The sequence below is a fragment of the Phocoena phocoena genome, chromosome 3 (assembly GCF_963924675.1).
Source record: "Phocoena phocoena chromosome 3, mPhoPho1.1, whole genome shotgun sequence".
Lineage (NCBI taxonomy): Eukaryota > Metazoa > Chordata > Mammalia > Artiodactyla > Phocoenidae > Phocoena > Phocoena phocoena.
In genome coordinates this window covers 55,116,675-55,125,030 of record NC_089221.1, presented here as the reverse complement: position 1 = coordinate 55,125,030, position 8,356 = coordinate 55,116,675, and the positions used below count along the sequence as shown (strand labels likewise).

The following is an 8,356-nucleotide window of genomic DNA, read 5'->3' as shown; positions in this document are numbered from 1 at the left end:
AAGGCAGTAAGAGCTTCTCCTTTTTTTATTCTTTTCAAGGTTGAGATTAGCAGGAGAAAATACTTAACACAAACTAGTTCTTTGTATATTGTGACTCGGTTTGTTTTTTTTTTTTTTTGCTGTGAAGATATTTTTATTTTTATTTACTTTTTTTGAATTTTAGAATTTTATTTATCTTTTATACAGCAGGTTCTTATTAGTTATCCATTTTAGACATATTAGTGTATACATGTCAATCCCAATCTCCCAGTTCATCCCACCACCACCACCACCACCACTTTACCCACTTGGTGTCCAAAGGTTCGTCCTCTACATCTGTGTCTCTATTTCTGCCCTGCAAACCGGTTCATCTGTACCATTTTTCTAGTTTGAGTACTCTTACTGTAGATCCTTTCCCTCCCAGGGATAGCCACTCTGTCCTATCTGTTCATCTCTTTGTGTGTCCTGAGAGCTTGGTTTGTATCTAGTAAGTGCATTCACTCTCTGGTTTTCTGTCTGCCCAGGGATGCAGATTTTGGGGTCTGTGTTCAGAAGAAGCCAAACATTAGGTTGAGATCATGAGAATCTGTAGACTTCAGGACAAATATGTGAGCAGACTGGGCACTCCATTTGTGGCTGGTGTCCTGCTAACCATTACCAGCTCTTGGTGCGTTCATCTCAGTCTAGATAAAGGGTCTTAGTCCGTAAGGACCTTATCCTCTGTTTCCTTGTTGCCTTGCTTGTGCTGGGAAGTCCTATCCCAGTATCACCTGCCTGGTGTCAGACACAGATCGGAAGGTCTGTAACTGGAGGTGTCTCACTTTAAAACACACCAAAAAATTATTTTCTTTATTTTTTTGGCTGCGTCAGGTCTTAGTTGCAGCATGTGGGATTGTGGCGCGAGGGTTTTCTCTCTCTAGTTGTGGCGCGCAGGCTCAGGGCGCATAGGCTCTGTAGTTGTGGCATGCGGGCTTAGTTGCCCTGTGGCATATTGGATCTTAGGTCCCAGACCAGGGATCGAAGCCACGTCCCCTGCATTGGAAAGTGGATTCTTTACCACCGGAACACCAGGGAAGTCCCGAGGTAGCTCACTTTTATGGGAAACTAGAGACACGTGTTTTCACAAACACCACTTCCATCACCTGTGGCAAATGAGATTCTTTGCTTTTTTTCTCTTTGGCTATTGTTGGGAGTGACTAAATTATGGGTCTTCGTTTTCTGCACCCTTTTGGGCGGTTGCCTCTTGTGTCCATGGCTAAATCATAAAAAGGTCCATTGGTTTTGAGGCACATTTTAGAATACATATACGTTTGCAGATCCTAAGTCGTCAGTGGCCAGACAACAGATCTTTTGATTTGAAAAAGAGTTTATATTTGTAAGCATTTTTAGAGAACTCTCACCCTAAACAAATATCCTATTATCAATATGGAAAAATCAAACTGAAAGGAGAACATAAAGAAAGATCACAGCTAGCTTAAAAGTCTCCCTTAACAAAATTAAAGAACAGAAATCAAAATCTATATCCACAATAAGCTCCCTCCTCCACCTCCCTGCTACAAATGGCCCACTTGGGCCTTTCCCCTGAAGGTTAATTGGGCTAAAGTGGAATGAAGTACTCTGAGGGAAGGAATACATCCTAAAGCCTTTGTTGAACGATTTATAAAAACATTCCAAAGACACAGAGCTCTAAATCCAGAAGCCCTGGAACATAGGAATATTGGTTTCTGCCTTAATTGGAACTCTCTCTGATATACGTAAGAATTTCAAAATAATATAGTTGGATGGGTAGGCCAGCCCCTTAATATCACTACTGAGACTGCCACTCAGTTCTTTGAAGAATTAAAAATATCTGTCCTGGGCTTCCCTGGTGGCGCAGTGGTTGAGAGTCCGCCTGCCAATGCAGGGGACACGGGTTCGTGCCCCGGTCCGGGAGGATCCCACATGCCGCGGAGCGGCTGGGCCCGTGAGCCATGGCCGCTAAGCCTGTGCGTCCGGAGCCTGTGCTCCGCAACGGGAGAGGCCACAACAGTGAGAGGCCCGCATACCGCAAAAAAAAAACAAAACAAAAACTGTCCTTACCTTACTAATCAAGTCTTTATAAAATCAGAAATATGGCTCTAGAAGTAATCCGAAGTACACCCATCTTTCTGACCAGTTCCAAAGCCTCCCCTATTCATCTCAATATACTTGCTGATACTTTAAGAAGTCAGGATGTTGGAAAAGGGACTGCCCTGAACTTAAGAAAAAGAAACACAAATAGTAATTACGCTAGGCCTCAGCCTCCTCAGTCCGGCTCCTCTGAAACCTCTTAGCAACTAGGCCTCAACCTAAGCCAATTAGAAACTACAGACTCTCAACACAAATAATTCTGCCCACCTACTACATCCCCCTCTCCTGCTCCCCCCTTAAAAATGCCTGTTTGCAAAGGCTCAATGCTACCAGACGAATTTGCTGTTGTCCCGGCCAAAATCTGGTAATAGGCAAATATGCCACTGAAAACGCTCTTAGAGCAGTTATTTTAAAAGGTTGCTTTCTTCCTCTCCCTCTTTGAGATGTAAATCTTCTACCACCCAGAACCGTCTTCTCCAGGACCCGAGAGCCGTCTCTTTAAAATGCAAACATCCAAGGAAATTAGGCTGGCTCTCAGCCTGAGGGATCCCTTGCTTTTAATTGTACTATTGCTTTCTGTCATAAAATATAAGAAATTTATTTCTCCTCTTAATAAAAACCAATTAATATCCCCCTTTAATGAGCCCCCAGTGCTCTTTTCCTTGGCACTCCCCGGGCTTTAAAAAGTAACTTCTACGGACTTCCCCGGTGGTCCAGCAGTTAAGACTCTGCGCTCCCAATGCAGGGGGCCCAGCTTCGATCCCTCGTCAGGGAACTAGATCCTGCACGCCGCAACTAAAAAGATCCTGCACGCGGCAACTAAGACCTGGCATAGCCCAACAAACAAACAAATAAATAAATAGTAACTTCTCAGACCACTAAAACAACCACCTGAGTGAGACTGAACTACAGCCTCCACTGATTATACATCAAGGCAAAGAAAAGGTCTTAAAGGTTTCCCCCACAAATATTGGTAAAAAGGTTTAGCCCATAGGTTGAACAAATAACAACTCATTTCATCTGCTAGAAACATAGTCTGAATAAAAAGTGGGACAAAGACAAACACTAATTCTTACCTAAACTAATAAATTTTGGATTACTATGAAAGCTATAAGGTCTCTATTTGTGTCTGCATGTATGCTTATGTCTGTCTATGTATGTAATATGTATATGTGGTATTTTCTTACCCCTGGATGGTATAGCCAAATTAATTTATAAAATTCCTTAAAAGAGCTCTACTTTAATTGGCTAAGAGAAAAATAAAAACATATAAATGAAATATTCCTAAAACTCAGAAATCTAAATTTTTTTTCAAATTCACATGATTTGGGTAAATCTTTAGTAAATAAGACTAGTTTAATATCATTTGTTTAATAATAAAAATAACTGTTTCTTCTGAGTTATCAGCATTATGATACAAACATATATTTTCAGACTACTTGGGTTTACTAATCAAATAAGCTATTATTTACTATATGTTTAAGATTATAAAACTTACAGATTTTATTTTTTTTATTGGAGTATAGTTGCTTTACAATGTTGTGTTAGTTTGTGTTGTACGGCAAAGTGAATCAGCCACACGTATACATATATCCCCTCTTTTTTGGATTTCCTTCCCGTTTAGGTCACTACAGAGCACTGAGTAGAGTTCCCTGTGCTATACAGTCGGTTCTCATAAGTTATCTGTTTTATACATAGTAGTATATATATGTCAATCCGAATCTCCCAATCCATCCCCCACCCCCCTTCCCCGCTTGGTTTACATACATTTGTTCTCTACGGCTGTGTCTCTATTTCTACTTTGCAAATAAGTTCATCTATACCATTTTTCTAGATTCCACATATATGCGTTAATATACGGTATTTGTCTTTCTCTTTCTGACTTACTTCACTCTGTATGACGGTCTCTAGGTCCATCCATGTCTCTGCAAATGCACAATTTTGTTCCTTTTTATGGCTGAGTAGATTTTATTTTTTTTAAATTGAAGTACAGTTGATTTACGATGTTTTAGGTGTACAGCAAAGTGATTCAAAGATATATATGTGTGTGTGTATATATATATTCTTTTTCAGGCTCTTTTCCATTATAGGTTATTACAAGAAATTGAATATAGTTCCCTGTGCTATACAGCAGGTCCTTGTTATTTATCTATTTTATACATAGTAGTGTGTATCTGTTAATCCCAAATTCCTAATTTATCCCTCCCTCCTCCTCCCCTTTGGTAACCATAAGTTTGTTTTCTATGTCAATAAATCTGTTTCTGTTTTGTAAATAAGTTCATTTATATCATTTTTTTAGATTCCACATATAAGTGATATCATATGATATTCATCTTTATCTGACTTACTTCACTTAGTATGATAATCTCTGGGTCCATCCATGTTGCTGCAAATAGCATTATTTCATTCTTTTTTATGGCTGAGTAATATTCCATTGTGTATATACACCGCATATTCTTTATCCATTCATCTGTAATGGGCACTTAGATTGTTTCCATGTCTCAGCTATTGTAAATTTTGCTGCTATGAACATTGTGGTGCATGTACCTTTTCGAATTAGAGTTTTCATCTTTTCTGGTTATATGCCCAGGAATGGTATTACAGAATCATATGGTAACTCTATTTTTAGTTTTTTAAGGAACCTCCATACTGTTCTCCGTAGTGGCTGCACCATTATTCTCACCAACAGTGGAAGAGGGTTCCCTTTCCTCCACACCCTCTCCAGAATTTAGTATTTATAGACTTTTTGATAATGGCCATTCTGACTGGTGTGAGGTGGTATCTCATGGTAGTTTTGATTTGCATTTCTCTGATAATTAGCAGTGTTGAGCATCTTTTCATATGCCTGCTGGTCATCTGTATGTTTTCTTTGGAAAAATGTCTATTTAGGTCTTCTGCCCATATTTTTCTTTTGACTGAGTTATTTATTTTTTTGACAGTGAGCCATATAATATATGTGTTTTGGAAATTAATCCCTTGTTGGTCGCATTGTTTCCAAATATTTTCTACCATTCTGTAGGTTGTCTTTTCGTTTTGTTTATGGTTTCCTTTGTTGTGCAAAAGCTTTTAAGTTTAATTAAGCCCCATTTGTTTATTTTTGCTTTTGTTTCCATTACTCTAGGAGACAGACCCAAAAAAAATATGACTGCGATTTATGTCAGAGTGTTCTGCCTATATTCTCCTCTAGGAGTTTTATAGTATATGGCCTTACGTTTAGGTCCATTTTGAGTTTATTTTTGTATATGGTGTTAGAGAATGTTCTAATTTCATTCTTTTACATGTAGCTCTCCAGTGTTCTCAGCACCACTTATTGAAGAGACTGTCTTTTCTCCATTTTTTATTCTTGCCTCCTTTATCATAGATTAATTGACCATAGTGAGTGGGTTTATTTCTGGGCTTTCTATCCTGTTCCATTGATCTATGTGTCTGTTTTTGTGCCAGCACCATACAGTTTTGATTACTGTAGCTTTGTAGTATAGTCTGAAGTCAGGGAGCAAGATTCCTTAGAGATTTTATTTTAATCAAATTAAATCATTGCTCTTACAAATTTTATTTCAACAACAATTGTGTTTTATTATATGTCTGCTTAGAAGTACTTTCCAAAATCTTTTTGGTAACTTGAAACCTTAGAGTTATACAAAGTTAAATAATAGATATCCATTAAATATCCATTAAATATCTAGACCATTTCCAAATAATATAAAATACTGAAACATTAATTACTAAACATAGCTTTAAGTTTATCTATTTTGACTTCTTATTTATACAGGAAACTAAAGATATTTGGTTCTATGAACAAAAATGATATTTTTGTCATATTGAGAAATTGTACTTTGAGGACAGCATAAGTCTCTAGAAACTGTGAGATGATGTATTGATAAATTTGCTAATCTACTACACAATGCTGGTGGTCTATGACAGTTCACAATTGTCTACTTCCTAGTTTTCTCTGGGAAATAAAGGTTACTAAGGGTTCAAAATTATAATCAATATATGTAAATGAAGCTACTAGAAATAAATAAGGGTGAAGAAGAAAACTCTGAATGCAAAGTATTCAAGGAGTGTAGGATTGTGTTTGTTAAGAAAAAGAAAAGAGTAATTCTGTCCAAAAGTAGTTGTTTAAAGATTGTTCCATTGGCACTGTGAAGACGTGTGCTGGAGTGCGCCCCCCGGCCACTGCAGCCCCTCACCGCTGTGGTCACCTCGCTTCTCTGCGCCTCGGTCGGGACCCAGGCAGCCCGGGCGCTGCGCTGCCACCAGGACGGGCCCTCCAGCAGCTAGCTCCTGGCGCCCGGAACCCCCGCCCGGCTGCTCGCCCGCGGCCCACCGGCCACACAAGTCTCCGGAGCCGGGCCTAGGACGGGCGGCGGGTGGCTCGGCGTGGCCGGGCTGGGCTCGGCGGCGTCCACATGGCCGCGGCTGGCTGGCGGGACGGCTCCGGCCAAGAGAAGTACCGGCTCGTGGTAGTCGGCGGGGGCAGCGTGGCAAGTTGGCGCTCACCATCCAGTTCATCCAGTCCTATTTTGTAACGGATTATGATCCAACCATCGAGGATTCCTACACAAAGCAGTGCGTGACAGATGACCGGGCAGCCCGGCTAGATATTCTGGATACAGCGGGACAAGAGGAGTTTGGAGCTATGAGAGAACAGTATATGAGAACTGGCGAGGGTTTCCTGTTGGTCTTTTCAGTCACAGATAGAGGCAGTTCTGAAGAAATCTATAAGTTTCAAAGACAGATTCTCAGAGTAAAGGATCTTGATGAGTTTCTAATGACTTTAATTGGTAATAAAGCAGATCTGGATCATCAGAGACAGGTAACGCAGGAAGAAGGACAGCAGTTAGCACGGCAACTTAAGGTAACATACGTGAGGGCGTCAGCAAAGATTAGGATGAATGTAGATCAAGCCTTCCATGAGCTTGTCCGGGTTATAAGGAAACTTCAAGGGCAGGAATGTCCTCCTTCACCAGAACCAACACGGAAAGAAAATGACAAGAAAGGCTGCCACTGTGTCATTTTCTAAGAATCCCTTGAATTTTAGCTACAAACTGCCAGGAAAAGCCCTCATCTTCTCCCTCTCTCCTTACAGTTCACATCACGCTGGTACCTTTCTAGCCTTCGATAAATGATCACCGTGGTAGCCTTAGACCAAGAAGCTGGCTAATCCTTTCCATGAAGCTAATCCAATGGTCATTCAAGACAGATTTAAAGGAAACACTAAGGCTGCTTCAAAGATTAATTCCTTTAAAATGGATATCTATATATACAGACACATTCTTTTTTTAAGGGCTTACTTTTAATAAGGATGAATCAGCTTTGGAACCTAAGCTGTTTGCCAAGCTGAAGTCATAGGTTGTGAAATAACTTTTAACTTCTGGAATCATATCGCCTACTGTTACTCTAAATAGAAACATAGGGAGTTTTTTTTTTAATGTGAATTTTTGCCTATCTCTAAAAATTTTGATGTCAACTTTAGTTAACCTTAAATACACCGAATTGAATTCACAAAAGTGAGACATCTCAGACCTTTACTGATGCTATAGCCTTTGTTTTCCAGTGGCCAAAATGCCTATTGTGTTTATAGGTTAAAAACTGCATGTAAAGCCTTTACTATTATTCCTAAAGATAATATTCTATGTGGCCAAATATTTGGACTCATTCTGGACTTAGGCATTTTAGTGTTCTTGGTTTTTTAATTTAACTCTTTTCACAGCCATGTTGAGAGTAAAAATAAATAATTTCTGTCTGTCTTCCTTTTCAAGTATTTCTGGGTAAGGGATTCAAAAAACTAAAACTGTTTTTGTTTATAACATAAAATATGGAATTGATCTTTCCAGGGTCAGAGATGATTAACGTTTTGCTATATACTTTTATGCGTTATTTTCTTATCAAACTGGTTAACAAGTATTTTTATATGTTTGTAAGCAAATATGCTCTCACAGCATACCTCGTGTATATGTAAAGATATGTATTTAATTCTCACTGTTCACTTTTAGCTGACAAAGGAGAAAAAAGTGAAAACTACAGAAACTGTGGTAGAACCTTACATGCTGTTCTGGTCCTGGTTGTACCCACCTTTGGCCAGTCACATAGCTACTCAAGAAACCTTCCCAATAGAGTACAACAGGATGAGAATCTGAAATCACTTCCGATATCCCCTACTAGACACTGACTGCTATATCAAGTAGTAACTGGTAAAACGTTTAGTTGACAATTAGTATAACTGTGGGTGACTTCTGATTTTGTTTTTCATTCTGTGCATTGTGTT

General features: G+C 39.3%; 1 pseudogene; it reads left to right on the top strand.

Annotated features, from left to right (window-relative positions):
- The first annotated feature begins 6,497 nt into the window (after positions 1 to 6,497).
- On the top strand, positions 6,498 to 7,111 carry LOC136121089 (ras-related protein R-Ras2 pseudogene; annotated as a pseudogene).
- Positions 7,112 to 8,356: the final 1,245 nt, after the last annotated feature.